At 38.7% G+C, this 22,883-nt stretch overlaps 1 long non-coding RNA gene across 1 annotated transcript; it reads right to left on the minus strand.

Annotated features, from left to right (window-relative positions):
• Nucleotides 1-1,646: 1,646 nt before the first annotated feature.
• LOC131973633 (uncharacterized) lies at nucleotides 1,647-21,553 on the minus strand. The gene is made up of 3 exons (XR_009394575.1): nucleotides 21,357-21,553; nucleotides 21,207-21,249; nucleotides 1,647-1,923 (listed from the first exon to the last, which is right to left on the minus strand). It is a non-coding gene; the product is annotated as an uncharacterized LOC131973633 (long non-coding RNA).
• Between the last annotated feature and the right edge of the window lie 1,330 nt (nucleotides 21,554-22,883).

A 22,883-nucleotide genomic window follows, 5' to 3' on the forward strand; every position in this document is an offset into this window, starting at 1 on the left:
AAGAAACTAAATCTGCAATTTAGAATTTTATTCAAAGCTGAGCAGAGTGTCACAATGGATTTGGTAACACCTGCCTAACTGTGTGGCTTACAGAGTCAGTAAGAGTTTAGACCACAATGAGGTGTGAACTCATGACTTCACTAGACTTTTTCTGTCGTTAAAAAGGAAAATCATTGCTGCTTTAAATGTCTTTATTTTTGGCCTATAAAATGTATAACTTAAACTTACTCATTTATGTAAAGTTCAAAAATAGAAAATGCTTAAAATATTGTAGGACAACTACTTTCAAAGCATGGCACTGAGATACTATTGATACCCCTTAACCTTTTTCTTCGCAAGGCCTTTGTCTAAAACCGATATACTGGTGTACTATTCTGAACTGGGCCTTAACCCATTGAAGCCTGGAAAGCGGATACGTCGTTTTGTAGTATTTGTATAAGCTCTCAAATACTTTTTGAATTTAATTTCTATCTGCTACAGAGGCTGAAAAATCTATTATTTAGTAGAAGCGTTGACAATTCTGTTGAATTTTAAAAAGTTTTAGGGGCTTATTTTAAAATCGCCCAGAGGTTTTACAGGAAGTTTTAGGCGTCAATGGGTTAACAGAGGCCAAAATCCTGTTAAAGGAGCTCACACACAACTTAATTTTAAAGCCCTTTAATTGAGCTTGAACAGCAATAAAAAAGCTGCACGGCATGCACCTTTTCTCTTAGATAACATATATCCTAGTGTGTCTAGTAAACATCCCATGTGCAATCTATTTCTGTATGAAAATACATATGCATCCAAGAGGAGCATATGGGAAAGCAATTATTTTCTCAAATAATGGAAAGCAGTAAATGTCTAAGGTGTAATTACAATGGGACAGATTGCTACTCAAGTCAAGTGCAGAATGTTTGGGACTGTGTTTGTGATTTGGGACCATGAAGCGCTGCAGCTGCTGAGTTCAATGAAGAACTTTTATCAGTTGATGGAATTTTACTTTTTTTCCTGCTTTTGGTGTGCATTATAAACTCAAACTATAAGCTGTTATGTGGACAAGCAATTTTGAAATTCATAGAACTTCATTTTCAGTCAAGATCAAGACACCAGATGCGTCACGCTAAATCAAAGGCATACGTATATGAAATAATATATAGAAATATTTCTTTTTGATGTAATAGGGTTAACTCCATATAAACTTCACACAGGGTACATCGTTTCACAAGCGTTTGAACCCACCGAGACACAGAATATACACTGTGTACTTTTCTTTAAAAGATACGTGTACAGCTTGGATGACTAAGGGCTTATGGGGGAAGTTGAGGGTAATATTGACAACAACAGCAATTAAATCAGCTTTTTTTGTTGTTGTTTTGAACAAAAAGAAAGAATTCTATAAATACTGACATTAAAAAATGTAATGGTAAAGTACACAGTTTTATTTTTTTAAATTTTGAAACCAATTTGGAGTAAATTCACTCTGCACCTGTAAAGCATTAGGGCCTGCCGATGTTAGGGGATGATATGTGTGCTGTGAAGGCTATGTTTCCAGACGGCTTTGAGCTGAGCTGCAGCGCACCATCTGTAGCGGCCAAGGGGACAACTGTTGCTCATTAAATTAGCCAGTTCCATCATCCTGATGCATCAGAGGAAGACCTGGGATCTCTGTGACCTTTCTCTCCCCCACAACCAAGCCCTTTCCTTCACTAATATAGATGCAAACTCAAGTAGGTCAAACACCAGGTATAAATCTTCCTTGGCAAGCCGCTGCGGCGTTTGCCAGGTATGCACTGCAGGCTGGCGTGACGGACTGTGAGTGGAGGTGTGGCTCAAGCATGAAGTGGGCACGCTGTTGCTGCTGCCAGCAGGCTGGGACCAGCTTGCCGCTGGCCGAAGGGTTTGCCTCCTACATGGGGACCAGTTGGCTGCTACAATGTGTTTCTGAAAACAGATATTTGTTATCAGAATCAAGCTGACGGTGCATTTATATGAACAGTTGGGAATGCAGTATTGCTGTTAAGGCTCCGGTGAGGACAAATTCGTCCAAAAGTTTAAAGAAACTAAAACTCCTAAAAAAAATATATCTATGCATTTTTTCACCTGTGCAGCATTAGCGGGAGTTAGGTCAAGGTTATGACTCCATTTCTTTTTATAGACGGCCCGTGATATGAGAAAATGAATAACTGGCATGGCCATAAAGCTTTTATTCTAGTTATACAGTCATATTAATACAACAGCAATTGATTTTGACCTTTGACGTTTTACTGCAGACAGAGAGGTCGTGCCCTCACTGAGTAATAATGTAACAATGAGTTGGATCTCTTGTGTGATTAAAAATCTAACAGAATACACTACAGAATAGGGTGTGAAGATATCCATTTACCACAGTAAAACCTCTCTAAAAAATTTGGCTTAATGGCTTTTTTTAAGACACAGTTTCAACAAACCTTTCCTGCATTGATGTGCAAAGTGTAGATTTAGCCACCAAGCTGTTCAGCTAATAAGTGTAGCCAAAATACTTTGATGGGATAAACTACTTAAAAACTAAAATGGAACAATGCTAAAGGTGTAGTATACTGCATACAGTTTAACATCAATTTACTTTTTCAAACAACATACATGTGATAATGAAATTAGGGAAAGACAGATAGTTGGCCAAGCATAGACATATGAGTATCTATCAATACATTTGTTGCACCAAAATGAAAAACTTAAAAATGGTGTCATCATCACATAGTTTGTCAAGCAGAGTGCTAGAAAAGCACAGTCTTGCCTCTATAACCTGAAAATGGCTCAAAAGTGACAGCAAACAGGCAGTAAAGTGTAGCACTACTTCTCAAAAGATGGTGATGTTGTGGATAATGTACTAAACTGTATGTAAAATGTATAACGATTTTAAACATTCTTTAATAAAGTTATTAGTACATTTGCATACTCACAAACCTTTGCAAAACTCCATATAGAAAAGGTCTTTTTTTATTCCAGCTAACAAAATTCACTAAATCTGCTGCCATATCAGGAATAGTTGAATTTTTTTTCCACTCTAAAATCGGTCTTGACCTGAAAAATAATAAACATATTGGTTGGGCCCTAGATGAAATGACAAAAAGGACTGAAAGGGACAGAAACAAATTTTTCCTGGGGAAAGCATTTCAAAAGAAAACTGTCTTACTGTCAATTTTTTGTTGTCTTGTGTCAGTCTTGTAGAAAAAACCTGCATTAGTGATGCCTCCAAACGGTCTGTGCACACTGGCCTTTCTTGCACAGACACACACACGCACAAACGTCGTCTACATGTAGTGTTGAGTTTTCAAACCTCTCTGGGAAAACTCACACCTGTGGCAAATTCATTCTCCCCTCTCTTCTGTTACACTTACACTAAGGCGCACAACAGGGCCCTCAGTGGTATATGGTAATGCTTGCTGAAGAAGTAGTAAGCCTTCACTTGAAACTTGCAGGATTTTCTCAGTAACCAAGGACGATGTGCCTTAGCTAAAAATCATATTTCTGAGAAACTGATGTAAAAATGCTTTTATTTATATTGTGCATACAGTAGTCAGTTTGTATTGGCTTTAAAAGGCTAAACTGGTATACAGTGTTTTGAGGCTTCAAGCTCAATTAAGCATTGTTATAATTATTTTTCATACATAATTGTCGCACTGTACACACATCTAAGTAGAAAATGATAAAGGTATTGTTACTCATGTTGCATTATTCAGTTACATGTATCTTTTGAAACTGCCCTACTATTTTGACCAGCGGGAAGTATGTTCATTATCATGAAGTAGGGCTGGGCGATATATCAATATAAAAGATATATCGATATATTTTTAAATGTGATAGGGAATTAGACCATATTGAAAATATATCAATCAATATAATATATCAATATAGTTATTTTTTTCTTTTATATATAAATGCTGCCCTTACTAGGGTTTATCATATTAAGTTCCTTTGTAATGTTTCTTATTCTTTTCTCATATAAATATATTTATTTCAGAAAAAGATTGGCCTATTTTATTTATTATTTTATTTCATAGGCTATTTTTATTTAAGACATTTTTTATTTAAATGTGCACTTTATGGTACTCCTGTTGTTATACTGTATTTATGTTCACTTAAATAAACGGTTTCAATAAAACTACTTGTGACATGTCAAATTTAGCTTTGACTGAACATTTGCTCTCACTTCGCGATAAAAATGATGGGATATATATATATATCGTATATCAATATTCAGCCTAAATATATTGGGATATGACTTTTGGTCCATATCGCCCATCCCTATCATGAAGGAATATTAACATAATGTAATGAGAGTTTGTTTTTATGGTATTTGGGTATTTTCCATCCACATAAGCAGTAGTAGTGAAGACATTATAAACTTAGGATAACAATAGGATGGACGGAATTTGTAATAGGGTCCTCCTGGTGGCCTAGGGAGTTAAGGGGGAAGACCATGAACCGTGACATCCCTAGGGACCTTGGTTGCATGTCTTATTCCTTCCCTCATGTATCCATTGTAAGCTATGCCATCAATGCATAAAAAGTAAAAATGCACCAAAAAAGCTGCAAAGCAAAACACATTTACACTACTTCCTTTTTATATTTTAAACATGGTTTTATTTATCCATGTTAAGAGTGTCTATTATTTAGTATCACCAGGGGATGACTGGTCAGAATCTAATGTCTGATAAAAGGCAGAAATCTGTCAAATTTATTCACAACTCAAACACATAAAAACCATATGCACAGCAATACACTAGCAGATACACAAGCCAACAAACTAATATTTCTTCCCTTTTAAGTTTGTGGACTACTTCAAAATGGAACACTGACACAAATAAAACATGTCTAGAGAAGTGCTCCCTGAGTTTCAGAGGTTGAGGAGAGTTAGCAGAGGTTGCTGTGCTTAGCCGGTATAAAAAATGGAGGCCTGTATTGAGTTTGTAGGCCTGCAGCTCCAGGCAACGGTGATAAATCCACCTGTGAGAGAGCTTGTATCAGACAGGCCCAGGCCACTGGCAGATAAATCGACTGGCCCGTGCCCTGACTGGGAGACGCACCCCTGTGGGCTTCCCTGCCGCTGAGAGTTATATTTCCAGCTCTGTCCCTCGTAGGCTGGAGCAGCGCTTCAGGATACGAGCAAGCTAAATGAAACACTAATGCACCAAGTTTCCCATCAGAAATTTCCATAATTCATTTCCACACATTTCCTTGAGAGCACACTGTGGGATTTGAGGGAGGGGCTGGGAATCTAAATGTACCAGCTGTGTGAAAAGAGGTGTCTGATCAACAGCTCAGTGGCTGGCTGGGGCCTTGTGGTGAAAGCCAGCCACCTGACCTTACAGGTGTATGTAAGGAGGGTTTTTTTCCAGCAGAGTGCAGGCACAGAGTTAGCATAGTCAAAATGTGCTCTGCCTCCTCCTTCATTCTCTTTGGATTTAGAGTTTATAGAGTTGAGAAAATCTATTATTTTATGTTGCGCATTTCAAAGAAATCCCCTTTCTCAGCCATTTCATTTTCATCAATAAATAAGCCAGATTCTGCTCTTTCATTCAGCGCTTCAATCTATGTTGAATGATTTGAGGGGCTTAAAACTGCTTCAGCAGTTCTCTTTGTGTTCCTGGTTAAATGTTTCCCTCCAGTTTGTTTTTGTTGCTGTTAAACTACTTACTAAAACCATTTGTTCTCCGGAAAAATAATTCTCTCTTGGATTGCAGAGCAATGAAGATATTACTTTTGATGTTGTTCTCTCAGACCAAAGGCTGTTTGTGTCTGTTGGTGTATTGAACCATAGCCTGAGATGTCCAATATCACAAGCTCAAAAAGTTGAGAGAAGATTTCATAAAAGGACATTTTCAAGCTTAGGATCCTTTTAGAACTGTAGCTGTCCCAAACTCTTTGTTCATGGATTATTACTTTTCCATCCAGCATCCAGTCGGAAAAGATGTTAAATAATGGTGAAAGTGAATTACCCTTTTTTAGACTTCCAAACAGAATGCAAATTGAAAATAACTAATATTGTGTTCTGTAACAGTAATATTTAAGATGGGTGCAAAATCCTCCAAGAATAATGGAGCAGTAATGAGGCTTTGCAAGCTTTGTTGGATGGAGAACAAATGGTTTGTACCAACAGTGTTTAGAACACAGAAATAGTCTGAACACCAGGTGCTGTAGAACAATATTCCCTGCAGTGTGATGAATTGGTTGACTAAAGAGGGTATTCATCCAAAAGCACCGTAGTCTGCAATATGTGATTGCTAAACCTGACACAGTCTAAGAGAAATGGCATGTTCTAACAACTTGCAATATATCAACGTTATTGTGAAGGATTATGACACATCTTTTTCACATTGACAATTGCAAAGAAAAAAATAATTTCTTTATCAGCAATCCTCATGATTGTCATCATAAATGTTCAATATCAAAACCAAATAGTAGAAAGTGTTGTGGATGATGGGACATCACTAAAATGACATGCTGTTTTTTGCAACATTGTGCTGAAGTCACAAACAGACAGGCGGATAGAAAGACAGACAGGAGGCTTTGAATGTAAAAAATTAAGTGCTCCATTGTCTAGAAAACAATCCTAATAGTTGTGTTTTTTCCTTGCTTGGTAAAGACCAAGAAAAAAAGAAAAGCAATCCTCCAGGGGAGCTTTTGCCCGCGGTAAGACACAGGTGGATGGAGCCCAGAGCAGGGTCACAGTAAAGATTTATACTATGTACAAAGTAAAGAACAGAAGAAAAATGGCTGTTCATGTAGCGTCTCAGTGAAGCGAATGAAACAGCTGTTCACGGAGTGAGGAAGTGGTCAGGTAAGACAGGCCTGGAAATAATAATCACAGGCCCATCTGCTGACCTGGGACTGCATGGCCCCCGGGCTCCCAGCACAGGCCCTCCGTATGGAGCACAGCACAGCCCTCGCCCCAGGAAACCTGGCCACGCCGCACTAGGCTGCTGACACTGCCACATGCTCTCTTTCTGTCGCCGAGCTCGCCTGCAAGCCTGTGTACTCTGTCTATATGATACACTCACGTTAAGGTGCCACTGCAGATACTATCTATAACCAAGTGACTGCTGTTAAATGTACTCTAGGATCCTATTTATACTGTATGTGCACCTCAGGGGGATGCTTAAACTTAAAGGAACAAAAGATCCAAAACAAACCTCTCTTATGGGAGATGATGAATAGTTGTTTAATCATAAGTTCCATTTAAAGAAATGGGTTCATTAGATACGAGGACAAAGTTTTCCAGCAAAATGACCAACAACAGGGGATCAAGGGCCAGTCTCGTTCCAACTGCCAAACTAGTTAATTCTGATCATTAATTTAGTGACTAATAGCAGTGTAAGATGGCATTTTAATGTAACGTCGGATTAAAACACATTTATCATATTAGAGAGCATATCAGTGATTTCCTGGCTGTGCATCCTTGATGGTTTCTCCAGGAACAAATCAATATTGTGCTGTAATTGAGCGATGAGGAGGGTGAGAAGTGTGAACAGCCTAATCATAATTAAAGAGCGGGCTGCTGAACATGAGGGTGAACTAAGGCACGGAAAGATAAACAGTGTCAGGGAGAGAAGCAAGCTTTGTCACAACTTTCCTGTGTTGTCTGAACTTATATCAGAGATTAAATTGTATACTGCATTACATCATATACTATATATGTATTTCTATTTTCTTTATGAAGTTACTTAATCATCTGGTATCCTAATTATTCTGGTGTACAGTGTTTACATATATACTGGACTAGCTGTACCGGGCCACTTTACCTAGTAACAGGTTCAATAATTCTTAAGTGAAATTAGAATGCGGAAACATGTCTTCTTGTATTCATTATTATTAAGATTATTCACCCAATTGAAATTAAAATCTTCAGGAAGACATTTTTTTTTATTTTATTTATTTATTTCATGTATGTATTTATTATTGAAAAACTCACTGAATTATTGAATGGCTATTGCCATTATAATGTTATTTATATTTGCATTATATTTAACATGATACTGGTATTGTGATAAATAATAGAATATCTCTGAAGTGAAGAACAAGTTAAGGCTGAAACAGTGACAAACCCCCAATTGATGGAGCATTTATAATGGGTTGAGACATGGAATCAAAAGGATAATGGCATTCATTTTATTCTGTAGTATTTTAAACACAATGTTAAAACTAATCGTAAGGATTCCCTATATTCACTTCACAGTATGAGCTGTGATGCATATAAACTTCAAAACCACTTAAAGAAAGCATATGCTTCCTCAAAATCCACATGCTCACACTTAAAGCAAACGCATATAAACAAGTTCCCACTTAATCACTCTCTCTTCCTTTCGGTCTCCCTCACATAAACACGCACACATCACACACACACATTCTTTGCTCTATGACACGCCGTCAAAGCACGCAACACAAAAGCACCTTTAATGTATTGGAAGAAAAGTGGTAAACAGATTTGCATCACTACCCCACATTATCTGCTGACACCCAGAAATGATTTGTTTTATGCACACTTGGCCTTGAAGTTTGCAAGCAGGTTGTCAGTGATGATAGAATTGAGGTAAATGGTGTAGACTGAGAAAACAACAACTTTGCTGAGGTCCCCACTTTGAGTTGGAAGGCGAACTGCTTAACGCAAAAGGCAATTTTAATTGTATCGATTCAGCCATACAAATGTAGAATTCTCTTCAAAAGTCTGCAAGTCAGCACAGTCTCTGTCTTCTAATGCAGCCAAAAGGAGCTAGTTTATTTTGTAAAGCCCCTCAACCCGAGTAGACAGCACACAATCATAGGAGGGGGTTTTAGTTTCGCATGATCCAACACAATGCTCAAAAGTTATTTGACAGAAAAAAAGTGCAGATTGTTCAAAGCCCTGTTTAAATATGATCAGCATTGCAAAATGCAAAGAGCAAGATAAATAAGAATTTTTGCACTTGCACTTTTATGTCATTTGTCAGGTGGGGGAAAAGCAAAGTGGCCTTTGTTGCTTTTTTAATAGCTGAAAAACATTCTTTTGTTGTGGAACAAATGAAGAAGTTTCAAAGATGTGCTATCAGAAAATAAACAGTGCCAGAAGAAAAAATGACAATAGCGGGACAAATAACATACAATTATGACTTCAAGCTAAACAACTCCTTGTGCATTTACAGGAAATAGTTGTTTTACTTTTCAGTTGTAAATTATTATAAGAATTACCAGCTGTTTGAAGTAATTTGCATGCCAATAATCTATGCCTTATTTCTGTTCTACAGTATATGTCAGATGGTTCTTTAACCTCTGAATAGTTTATTGTTCAGATACAATCATTACAAATGACTGCCCTGGGCCATGTGGCTGCCTGGTAATTGACATACTAGCAAGCAATCAACAAAGACTCAACAGGAGTCTTACAGAGTAATCACATATTATAAACTGCTCTTGGTAAACTTTGATAACAGATACGAAATTGACCATTATACTTATATATATATATATATATATATATGCAAGCTACTGAGATAGTATTTCAATTGAAATGTGCAAAGCACAATTAAATAAGGACAACTGAGAATTAAAACTTCATTTAAAAATTCAATAATGGCAAAAGTGGACAAATGACTAATGACGTTATGAGAATCCAGCTGTTTAAAAACTTTGCTTGTGCAAATGCAAATGAACAGAGTCACTGTAAAATGTAGTTATTTATTAATGAGCATATTAAAATCCGAAAAATGAACCACTCTTAATGCTAACTGCGTGGGAGTTTCAAAATTCATGAACAAATCAGTTATGTCACTGTAAGAAACTGGAGTTAATAGTGACATTTTGATTTCACAAGGCATTTGTCTTATTATTTATTAAAATCTATTTATTTAACAACTAGAAAAAGCTATGGAAAAAGACATTTCCACAGTAAGTGTTACTGTTACAAAGGGATGTACATTCATACTGTTCTGTACAGCTGCAAATTATCTTATGCCATTTTTACATTTAATTTGGTGTTATGTGAGCAATGTATATGCATGTAAGTATGGTTTTTTATTAAATATCAACATTTTTATGATAAGAACACTATTGCCTTCTTATGTGCATTTGTGCATGTGTTTATAAGCACACACTTCCTCAGCATGCAAGCCTGGGTATGTTTGTGTGTCTGTTTGCACACATAGCCTATCTGACCATATGAGGCTGCCTTACATTGACATGTAGTAGATGACAGGCCTGGTCTGATGGGGATGGTCATTTCCCAGGTAGATGTGGGCACACCGTGAGGGATGGGTTCTGTGTGGCTGTCACAAGACATTACCAGACGGCACATACTGCTCCACACACACCACAAGCCCATGAAGATGATCACATTTGATACACAGATGACATTCTTTCCCTGCTGTGACAACACGGGCTCATTTTTCTGCTCTGACATCCGTTGCTGTGTGGGTGTTATTCAAGTCAAATCTATCATTTTAATGGAGAAGTAGTCAGACCTGAGGATTATTTGAGGGATAAATATATCATCGTCTGTTCGTTCGGTATCGACCGAATGTCATTTTGCCCTGACTAACTCTTTCAAGACAAATGCGCTAAGGTACTATAAAGCATACATGAGATGCAATAGGCCCCATACCATAAAAAACATCAAGTGAACACGAGCAGCGAGCTGTAGAACCATTTGCATAGGCTCTGATAACAGGCTCTTTAACATAACCGCAGAGGGATAATGAACAGGGTAATTATGTTATCCTTAGTGAGTACAAAGAAACAATAGACCCATCAATTAAAAATCCTCAGGACTGCTCTTGTTTTGCGTCATAAGAGCAACAAAGTGAATTGTCCGCCATGATTTTAGCTTTTTGTAAATGTCTTTAGCACAGTAGATCTGATGATACTCCAATTTGCCAGTAACCAGTGCACATGGGCACAATGGAGAATTCCAGCATATTGCTTAAACCATGGCCTCTGAAAGCACCACTAATTGCATCTGGGATTTGGTTATCCAATCCCACAGTGCATTGCAGCCAGGCGAGGAGCAGGGGGGTGAATTAGAGGCTGGCAGGGTGAAGCTTCTGCTTGCTGAAGCCTTGACAGTGCTTTGTACTGAATGATTGTTCTCCAGACAGCTGACGGAGGTAGCGGCGCACGCAGAGTTGTTTGAAAGCCCAAAAGGATATGCGGCTGCATCATCAAAGTCCAGCAAGTCTTCCATGTGTCAGGGAGAGATTAAGCTCTTCCAGAGAGGGCAACGCCTCTGATCACTCTATTCAATCGATGGGATTTGAATAAAGGAATAAAAGATCAGGCATTGTGTATCTGGGTGCTGTGCAACCGCTGGATAGGATTAAGGCATGTTGGAGCTGTAACAGTGACAGACGCCATCAATCACAAGTTCCCTACACTAGTTAGCTAAAGTTGATATTAGCCCTAAATAGGACACATCTGTTTGTTGCTGCACACTCTCTGACTTTAATTAATTCTCAAGTCATTTTATTTTTAGGCACGGGTTTTTATTTGTTGCTGCTCCTGTACATGTGCACAAAAATGTAAATTGCATCCTTCCTTTGCTCACAGTGAGGGGCTCACATACACTGTGATACTGCAAATTAAGCACACACACACACACACACACACACACACACACACACACACACACACACACAGAAGTTCACGTGCACAGCAGAGCACACACAAACACAAACAATATGAAAGTCACTGTGCAAACAAACTTTGGTCTGGTGGTCTGCTTCGGCCTCATTTTCCTGGCTGAGTTCTCTATCATCGCCCAGCGTCTCCTCCACAGGCTGTGTCAGATAATAGCTTCTTTTCTCCACTTTTCAAGAGAGAATGAGTCTATTCCCTGGGAACTGAGTTCAAGGGCAGGTCTGTGTAACCCAGAGAGACACACTCTTGCCAAGACCTTGGCTTCAGATCCTGGAAATGGCCTAGCACGTTTTATGCCTGATTTGAACGCCATGCTGACCAGGAGACCCAACTCTCCCACATCAGGCTGAGGTGTGTTGATCCAGTTCAGGTACTTGGACTGTCCTTGTCATCTTAACCTCGATGTCTAACCCACCACTAATTGTTCTGACTGTCATCCTCTTGCATCAGAAAAAGTTGAGGCGTGTAATACTAACTCAACTTGCTGTGACTTGAGCTCTTTCTTCCCCCGCTATTGTCTTCTCTCTCTCTTAGCCCTATCCTCTCCTCTTTTCACCCATCATGTCCCACAGTGGGGCATAATTACTAGAATCCTTTGCCTGGCTATGCTCTCCTATTATTAGCCTAGCATTTAAGCCCTGTCCCTGGTCAGATGGTCAATGCTTGAGGGCAATATGTCACACTACATGGGCACAAAAGGTAGCCAAACAATGCCTATTGAGGACCAGGTGCTATTGCAGTAATACCATTTGGCTACCATTCACTATTGTGGTGCACAGTGCTTGTTCATACAGTACATTAATTGCTAGTGGTTTCAAGCAACCATCTTAATTAATGCACCCATGGACGAGGTGTGTGCACTCAACTGTCCATAGAAGCTATTATGACTGTTCTCTGGATTAGCTAGTTGGCATCCTTGAATGACTCATATAAAGACACAATGACGGAGACGGGAGAATATGACTGCAACCCACATAAAAGAACATGCAGTAGCATAGTTGTAGCATCATTACGATGGCTTTTCATCATTATGCTGCATGAGGGAAATGGCCTTTTTTTTTTTGGTAAGATATTCTTGGCGATTAAGCCGGCCTCTTTAATGATGTTTTGGAGCTCAGTGTTCACTGAAAAGAATGAATTTGATTGGTATTTTTGACATTCAGTTCTTTTATTTTTAAATGGGTCCTCTATTTTCGACAGAGTATGACATAAAGCATCAAAATGTTCTGCACTCTATGCTGCAACACAACAACAGTTTATCTGTTTGTATCCAATTTAAATGAGAATCCAGTGGATCTAATCAGTTGTACTGCTGATATATTAAACATTCTATTTGTTAATAATGAAATAACCATTACCTAATAATAAACAAGAAAATAAGTTGAAACAAACGTTTGCCATTTTTGCATATTTTATCCTGATAAATGACTTAATTTAAAATAATATTAACCAACCATATACATTTACTGTCTCTATACTCATCAATAAAGCTGCTAGTCAAGTCAACACATCACATATATATATATATATATATATATATATATATATATATATATATATTTAAGTACTGGTAATTAAAGAAAAACAACGTTTTTAATTAAAATTGGTACTTATTTTAAACACTGTTAATATAAATGTAAATGATATTTTAATGTTATATCACCCGTAGCTGTTAACATTTAATAAATGACATTGGTCAAAGACAGTCCTTAAGAGGTTTAAGTTATTTTTTTATGGCTGAGATTTCTTTGTTTCCCTGGCACAAAAGGATAATAAATAACAACAAAAACAAAATAAACAGCAACAACAAATAACTTCTGTATCAACATCAGCTCTTGGTCAAATTGTTATTTTAAGCATTGGTATAAGCTCAGAATTTCACAATTGTTGCCTCCCGAACCTACAATACTAGTGTTGGAGGGTTTTCAGAAATACTGCCATTCATTTATTAGTTTGTTTTTGATGCTGAAGTTTGGTCGGTGCAGTGACTGTTGATTTTCTGAACCCTCCACAGGCTCTAAAGGTGGAGGTAAAGGTGGGATGAGGAGGCCTCTCTCGGTCCGGGTCAGGCCTCCTGCAGCAGCAGCTTGCCTCCTGGATAAGAGCAGCAGACCCCAGTCTCTTTACTTACAGCCCGCTGGAGCAAGAGGTCGACACACACCTGAACCCTCCCCAGCACACAGTGGGCCGCGGGGCCCCGGCAACACACAGGACAGCCGACCTGCTTTGACCTCTCCTCTGCTCCGGGCCCCTGGGACCGCCGCCAATAAGCTCAGGGACCACTCACAACCTCTCTGTTAGCACACTCTGCCCCCTCAGCACCTCAGCCGGAGAACGCTGCACTATTCAAAAACACACACCCACTCAGGCACGTACACTGTACACATAAACAAAGAGACAAACATTATACAGGCATCACATACCGCCTCATGCAAACACAATCTGTCACACACAGCCATGTAGAGCATCTCTCTCTCTCCTCTCTGTGTCTCTCTCACTCACTCTCTTTCTCTCCTCTCTGTCTGCTTGTTTCATGTGAAGCCAGGTGGAAGCTCAGCATTAAACTGGTGAATATCTCCATCTTGTGGACAATGTTTGTTTCATTATGAGAGCTGTTCTAGGGGAAATGTTCATTGTTTAAGTACCGGTCACACAGGGTCAGAGCACTGATTCTCTTTGTGTTGGTGTCTAATGCAGTTATTCCTCTTTATATATGCTGAGCTGTATCTGTGCATTTATATGGTAAACAGACATTATTTTCTTGGAATTAGCATGTGAGCCAATTGTCTGTGTTGTAAACAAGGTATGTTCATGTGTGAAATATTTGTCCACATGCACAGCCTCCCAGGGTCAAAGAGGCGGCAGGGTGACTTTATCTTGAATGTCACTTTGTTTTTGGTTGGTTAGACAGTACCCTCTCTTGGATTGGCTTCTCGGATGAAGGCACAGGTGAGGCCCACAGAGGAGCAGCCCCCTCTCTCCACAGCATTTCCTCTGCTAAAACAGCCCTACATTTTAATATGCAACATCTGTGCCGGGAGAGCCTTCCAAAATGGCTGCTCCTTGGAGGATGACGGTAGAGTCTGCTCAAACTTGGGGTTGGGGCATTTGGTACTGCAAGGTTCTGCACAGATGTTAGCATTCACAATGTCACTCTGTCCTTTGCTTCAGTACCCAGGGAGGTCTATTTTAAGGGAGGGTGGTGTGTTTTCTTCCTTAGTTCCCCGAGATCACTTTATCTGTAACTGTCATTGTAACAATTCTACATAGACTTGTTCAACTGAACTGGGACTGCTGTCTCTGATCAGTAAGGTATGAAGGAGCTTTCTGCCTGTTAATTTATCATTCAGTCTGGTCCTACTATATGGTAGCGGTGCTTCGAAGAAAGACTTCGAAACACAGTTACAGTACAATACAATACATCAGGCAATCACATTAAAAGCCTGGGAGAAGATAAAGGGGTGGTAAAGGATGCCAAGACAAAGCCACTGTTGTCTCCCTAGTCATTTCAGTCGCGTTGTAGAGGAACATTAGCTCAGTCGCACAGAGCCGTGTTTGTGCTGTGCTTTCACAAAGAATTGAGAATATTTTCTGAACAGAGATGCCATGACCTAAAGGCTGCTTGTCAGTCGGATTATTCATCTGATTCTCAAACAAGACTCCAGACAAGGCTGCGAAGAATCAGGGAGGGAAAGAAGGGACCAAAAGAGAGAAAAAGCAAAAGCAAGGAGAGGGACATGTAGGGCGCCTAATGCATCGCTTACACAAAGAAGATGTTCATATTTAATGCTCATCATTAAGGCAGGGTTTGAGCAGGGAAGACGCTTCTGCTATTTTCCCACACCCCTTGAGCCAAGTCCTTGTGACAGCCCTCCACTGCATCCCGGCAAATTATCCGCATGAGCTGCGGCGAACAAAAACAGCCCAGTGCGGGGGAAGTGAGGCCCAGCCTCAGCTCCACTCCTGTGATGGGGAGACACGTCACTTTGCATCAGCTCCAGCCCTCCAAACCACATCATCTGCGAGTGAGGAGAACAAGACCACTCCATGGGGAGAGGACAGTGTAAGAGAACAAGGCAGATAAGAATAAAGGAGATAAGAAGAAGGAATGCTGGAGAAGAGAAGAGAAGAGAAGAGAAGAGAAGAGAAGAGAAGAGAAGAGAAGAGAAGAGAAGAGGGCTGAGGCTTTAGGACACACTTTAGTGTACCTAGGCGAAGTTGACGCTAATCAGTGAATTGAAACATTATTACTAGCAGAGCCATGATACTGATTCCTATAAAATGTTTGGGCCAAATGATTTATCATAGCCTTGGGCTTAAAACTGCATGACAAATGAATCATTTAGATTTGCTAAGTGAATACTGTATTCCCCTGAGCGTACATGTACTAGGTGTGGAAAAAAAAAAATTAGACACACAGGTATTTGCAGTATATCAACATATATGCTCATAACACACATTACTAAGAATCTCATGACTGATATTTGATCATCTAACCTGTGAAATGTAGGATGAGCTGTGCTTGTTTCAGCCAGTGGTTGGTGCTAAGCAATCCAATGTTAAACAGAGTCACGGCACTCTCTGCTGGACATTGACAAACTTGCAGGACCTGTAATCTACAAAAGGTAGACACTAGTTCATTTTACATGTTTACAAAAGTACAGTTGCCTATGGCCTCTTTCTCAAGGATATATCCCGACGGCCAAGGAGACTTGAGAAAAATTGAGTTACACCAAAATAAACCTGTCTTCCAAGATGCATGTGCTCCAAGCCTAAATTGGCCTATTTAAAGGCATAACCATAGACAGCCTTTGAATAATATTGACTTGCAAACTATGCTGAGGTCAAGGACAGGAAGCTAGACCACGTTATTTGGCACAAGAGTGATGGAAAGTAAAGCAGATACATTTAGGAACAGTGCAAAGTAAAAAGTCAAGTACTCTGCTATATTTCTTACCAATAATAAATTATTGGGTTTCTTGTATGAAGAAAACAAGCTCAAAGGAAAAAAAAACATTTAAAAAAAACATCAATTATAAATATGTGGTAGTATGTTGTAGTAAAATTCAATCAATATTTTAATGCTTACTCCTCATGTTTAAGAATTAATTACATTTCATATTTAAAGCAAACTAGTGTTGCATGTTATCTCCTCTTTTAACAGTGCATCATTAATCTATTGCTTTTATTGTGTGGTGGTGCTATTTTTGCAAGCTCTAATGATCACAAGAATTATATGCTTTAGAGGAAGATAAAAATATTGCAGCAAGCTGCAAAACCCTAATATGGTACCAACTGAGGAGCTGTTTCATGTGGTTGTCTTTTGTGATGCTTGATGTGATTTTCATATAAAAATTAAGTGAGTTCATAACATTTGACTGGGTAATGAAATAGGAGTAAAATAAGTGTAATTTTCAAATCAATATTAAAAGAAATAAAGCAGTAACACAACATCGTTTCAATCCGCTTTCTCAATCTCAATCCGTGAGAGTGCGAAATAAATGTTGATTTCTACACTACAATTTCCTTATAAAACAGCACTTTAAAAAGACATGTTTATTGTCCAATAATCCCTTTTTAATTCTTTGAAAGCCCAATGATACCCCAGCACTGGTCCAGTATTTATTGAACACACACAGAGTACATGCAGGCTGTCTGTCTGAATCATTGCTCTCTTGCTGCAAACCACTCTGTACAGCCGAGCACACTATCCATATTCATGTGATTTTTGCCGGAAGGCATTGGTGTCTACTAAAAATAGCATGGTGAGAGAAAGGGTCTCACACTGTGTATCCTAACATTCATGAGCCCAGTCACTGTGATTGGGTGTAAACAAGTGTCTCTTTGCCGAGACCCTACTTCATGTTGTTGAGTAAACACTTGTAAATAATTGCTGTAGGCCAGATTAAAGAGATATCTGAGGTGCATGGTGTAAATCAACAGAGGCATGCGTTCCTCAATTTTCTTTTATTTGTTTGCACACCTCAATAAAGACATCTCCCTGTGTATTTGTGTGAATGTGGTATATGACCATTATGTATGCGTGTATGAGTGCATGTGTTTTGTCCTGTAAAGAGCAGACATGCCTGTTTTGGTTGAAAAGGCTGGTTTAGGTGAAATTATCATCATTACCTATCATCGAAATTAGTAACATTCAAGCCTATTTAAATATGTTTAAGGGGCACTATGAGTACATTTTTAAATTAAATCATCACATGTTCCTGATGCAGTAGCTTTCCACAAAGACAGACTGAGTTGAGGTAGAATCACCAGCAGATGGCAGCAGACGTCAAGCTTCTGTTGAAGTGCAAACAACCTGCTAACAACCTCCCCATCATTGAAATCAATAGGCCAATAGCAATATACAATGAGAGAGTAACACAATTTCAGTAGACCAATTTATTTCAAATATATTTAAATGCAGTAAATTACCATGTCTCCTTTGGAGTTGGTGGAGCATTAATGCTTCTCATCAATAAACATCATATTCTACTTTTAGCTTCTCTTGATGAGTCAAACTTTCTTAAACATGACCAACAGCAGAGGTAATTACCACTATCAATGCATAAAGGAAACACTCTGACTCACGTTTGAGGTCATTTACTATTCTGAGCCAAATACTTTACATACTGATTTTCTTGGACGAAAATTAAGTGTGTTCAAGTGTATGCAGGCCCGTACTAATGTGGCAAAGATGCAGGTCATTTCCTCTTTGAAAAAATAACAGGTGCCTGAGGCTACACTCTGACTTCACATAAACCGGACATGGAAACTGTGACAATGTGTATGTGAGCCTGGGAGAATAAGGAGGCGGCTGTGTGGGTGTGTATTAGCAAAGGACCAACCAGATATATTCAGTAGTGAACTCTTCAAGGAAAGGGGCATTTTCACCTTTACCACAGAATGAAAATCATATACGCATTACACAAGGCCAGCCACATGAGGTTTAACCCTACTGGCTCAGGATGGCTTATATCAGACAACACCTGATCTTTATTTCAGCCAATCAGACATCTGGGGATTTACTGATGCTAATGATGTGACTTAGGTTGCAGGTTTCCTTTTTTCTCTTTCAGCAAAAGCTTTAGGTCACTGAAATTCCTGTCTCTAGTGTTTTTTTTCTTCAGAATGTATCTTAGTTGATGCAGCAATGTCATTATACTCCACTTATATACTGAAGTTAATCCAAATGATGACTAGGGGTGTGAATCAGCAGAGGCCCCATGATACAATTTTAACCAGATACTTGAGTCACGATACAATATTATTGTGATTTTAAGTGTTTTGCAATATGGTGAGTATTGCGATAAAAATGTATTTAAATCAAGAATTTTTTTGTCAAATAAGTGAAAATTCTCAGTCTATTCATCACACTTCAGTCTTTTTATTTCTCCACAATGAGAGTCTGCTCTGAATTTCTTTGAATGAAACATAAAAAAGCCTAACTTTGCCTATAGATTCCTTAGATCTTCCATTTTTGTATGATACCAGTATCTCCAGTATATTCCTAAAATATCGATACTTGGCGGCCATGAATCGATATTATAATGCCAAGTAAAATATCGCAATACTATACTGTATCGATTTTTCCCCCACCTCTAATGATGACCACAATGCATGCATTTGTATGTGGACAAAAACACAACAACAAAAGCTGCATCTCCTGCAGCTTGAATATTGCACTACTCCATATTGTGATTTTGAAAAATTCCTATTAATTGTTCAGCTCTACTCAAAGCCCAGGGCAGATGAAGTACAAAGTTCTTCATGCATAATTATTTTACTGGCATAAACCCACACAAACACACACACACACACACACACTGACTCACACTTTCTCTGAACTGCACCACTGACATGTGTACCAACACATGCAGCCTCACATGGTGAGAAACATGTGCCCTGCTGAGATCTGAGCTTCATGGCCTTTGAAACTCTCGCTTTAACTCTCTGCATGGAGCAAAGGATGCCCAGCTGTGGAAAACATGGAGTATTGTAGCTCTCAGAGACAAACTAGGAGCAATGATTCACCAATTGAATCAATTAGGGTTCCGATCAGAGAGGCAAATTAGTGATTCACTAAGCTTTCGGCAGATTAGAACACCTGCATTGTTAATCAAAACAGTATTTTTTTTATTGTGCATTGTGACAGTGGGGCAGAACAACAAATGAAGCGAATAATTATTCAACACTTCACAGATACAGGTCTGTGGGAGGCTACGTAGTATGGAGGCTTTGTTGTATTAAATCAGTCTGCTGTCACAGCTGCTTCAGACGTCTTTTGCTTTATACTTTCACTGCCACCTCCCTGTTGCAGATACTGGATATGAATACATGCCATAACAATAAAACATCAAGCAAGCAAAATGCAAATGCATATATATAATAATCAGGTGACCCTTATGATAATGTGACCTAAATAACCTTTTCTTTTCAACCTGCTCAAAACATTAGTATTTAGAAAAAGGTGACAGAAAAACACCATGACCAAAGGAAAAAAGATATAATTCGGGCTACAAAATAACAGCTGAGTCAGTCAGCAAACTCATACTCAATGCATTGATTTCTAACTGAAATATAGACTATATACAGAGTTTATGTTTGGCTCTGATTTCATTACTCCAGGCTCAGCACAGCAGATAGCCTACAATAAATACAGAGATGATGGCAGCTGCTGTTATGTGGATTTTATGTGGGCCATGAGAGAAATGAACACTTTCTATGTGTGGACTGGGCATTAGCAACCATATAGCAATCTCCCCACAATGCACCGTCATTGTAGAGAATAGAGTGGATTTAAATAGATCAAATCAAAACCTAGAGTACACCTAGAATTCTGCAGCAGGCTAGGACACATCAAGTAGTGCTGAAACGATGAAGATTAATTGCTATGGCTGATCTGTTGTCTCAATTTCACATGTTTGCATTTTATGTTTTGGTTTGTTTGTTATATTATTGGACTTTGAATCCATAACAGTTTTGGACTGTTGGTCAGACAAAACAAGCAATGGCAAGATGCCACTTTGCACTTAAGCATCGCAAAAACTTGGCTATTTAGTTAGATGTTGTTTTGAAATGGAGAACAGAACAGCAAAGTGACCAAAAACAGTTTGTGATGAAAATGTAAGTGGGAGTACATCACTCATGTATGACAAAAAGCCACACATTTCCCACAAAGTCCTGTAGGAAAATAAAAGTGAATGAGTTAAATACAAAACAACATCCATATTTATATCCCTGACGCAAACACAAAATAATACTTTTTACAAAACAGCAAAAGAACAACACAAAAACACTGTTTTCCCACCCAAAGATGGATAGAGCCTAGATCACCACTACATAAGTCAAGAACCTAAACGCATCACAATGCATGTTGCAAAACAATATCTACAACAACAGAAAAACCAAGAACAACAACAAGCAAATATTTCCCAACACACAAATAGCTATTACCTACATACCTAGCAGAAATGGGCAGATAGCAAACACCATGACAATTCCGCTGGAAGATCACCAACCTGCACAATTAGCAGCTTCATATAGCCAAGCATCAAAACACAACATGCAACTACTTAACCTACCTCATAGTCAGGTGAAGCAGAAATATCCTCCGTGAATAAGACCCTTTGGACAGAGTTAGCATGGTTCAAATCTCTCAAAAGGTAAGTTACTCCTTATTGATCTTGAATTTTGCATTTGGAGCTTCTTTACAAAGTCCTAAAAGGTCGTACCGAAGCGCATTGTTCCTCCACTGCTGTAGTGTTTTTTTCCGCAGTGTTTTGCGCAATTGTGACTGTTAGAGCTAACGTAAAATCTAGGCCGCAGATAGCAAAGCAAAACAATGATCCATCCCTTAAACAAGCCGCCCCACTGCAAAGGGTGCGTTTGATAAATGATGCAGCAACTGGAGTTTGTCATGTGTTAGAGTTTTATATTTCAATTCTGCATTATACTTTCAAAACAAAATGCCAGTGCGGAAGTGACATAATTAGCTTAAGTACAATAATTTAGAACTTTTACCAGCTCACCTACGTAGGCCTATTTCCATTTTCTGCTACTTTCTTCTTCTATTTCAGAGGAACATAGTATACAGGGTTTTTTTAAATTAGATTTTGAATCACTTTTTGTAATCAAACTAAAATTTTTATTCATGCATGGCTGCCATCTCTCACTCATATTAGTTTGGGCTACCTAGACTTTAAATCTTCTCTTTCACAAAGCATTATGTTCATAAAAAGCACTTTGTTTATCAGACGAACTGCATACTGTGCATGTGTGTGTGTGTGTGTGTGTGTGTGTGTCTTGGACTTTGAAGATCAGATCACAGAATAATGGGGGTTGCACAGTTTTTACAGCACTTGTTGATTCATGATTATTTTTGATATAGCAATTCTTCTCCTCCAGAGATGAAAAGCTGAAATAAGATGTTGTACTATCACCTATTTGACAAAGAGATCATATCTGTATATATATATATATATATATATATATATATATATATATATATGATGTAAAGCTGTCTCTGTCATCACCATCCATCACTAACAACAGCCTGTGCATTTTCCTACTTTTATCATTAAGTGGATTATTGGGAAGCACTCTTGCCTCACAGCAAGAGGGTAGCCTGTTCGCCTCCCGCCTGCAGCTCTGCTGTGTGGAGTTTGCATGTTCTCCCCGTGTCAGCGTGGGTTCTCACCCAGACTTCCTCCCATAGTCCAAAACATGCACTTAGGTTTAATTGTTGACTCTAAATTGCCCGTAGGTGTGAATGAGAGCGTGATTGTCTGTATCTATATGTCAGCCCTGCGATAGTCTGGCGACCTGCCCAGAGTGTACCCCGCCTCTCGCCCAATGTCAGCTGGGATCGGCTCCAGCCCCCTGCGACCCGAGTGCGGATAAGCGGTTAAGTATAATGAATGAATGAATTTTTATTATTTTCATATTATAATTATCCTTCACAACTCTCCTGTGCATTTCCATACATATCTGTGTAAGTTAAAGGTATATAGCCATTTTATTTGTGTTTTTTCTTGTTTTTATTTCGTTGTATAGTGTATACAGTGTAGCTCTTATTTTATTCTGTTTTATATAAACTTTTCTTTGTTTTTACATTGCTTAGTTTTTTTTTTTTATCACTCTGTCACTTTCGTCTTTTGCTTTTTTGACTCTTGAGCTGCTGTAACAAGTAAATTTCCCTTTTGTGGGATCAATACAGTTAATGCACCTTATCTCTTATGTTAATTATCTTAGATCTCAGA

This window comes from Centropristis striata, chromosome 6 (assembly GCF_030273125.1).
Source record: "Centropristis striata isolate RG_2023a ecotype Rhode Island chromosome 6, C.striata_1.0, whole genome shotgun sequence".
In the NCBI taxonomy this organism is placed as follows: domain Eukaryota; kingdom Metazoa; phylum Chordata; class Actinopteri; order Perciformes; family Serranidae; genus Centropristis; species Centropristis striata.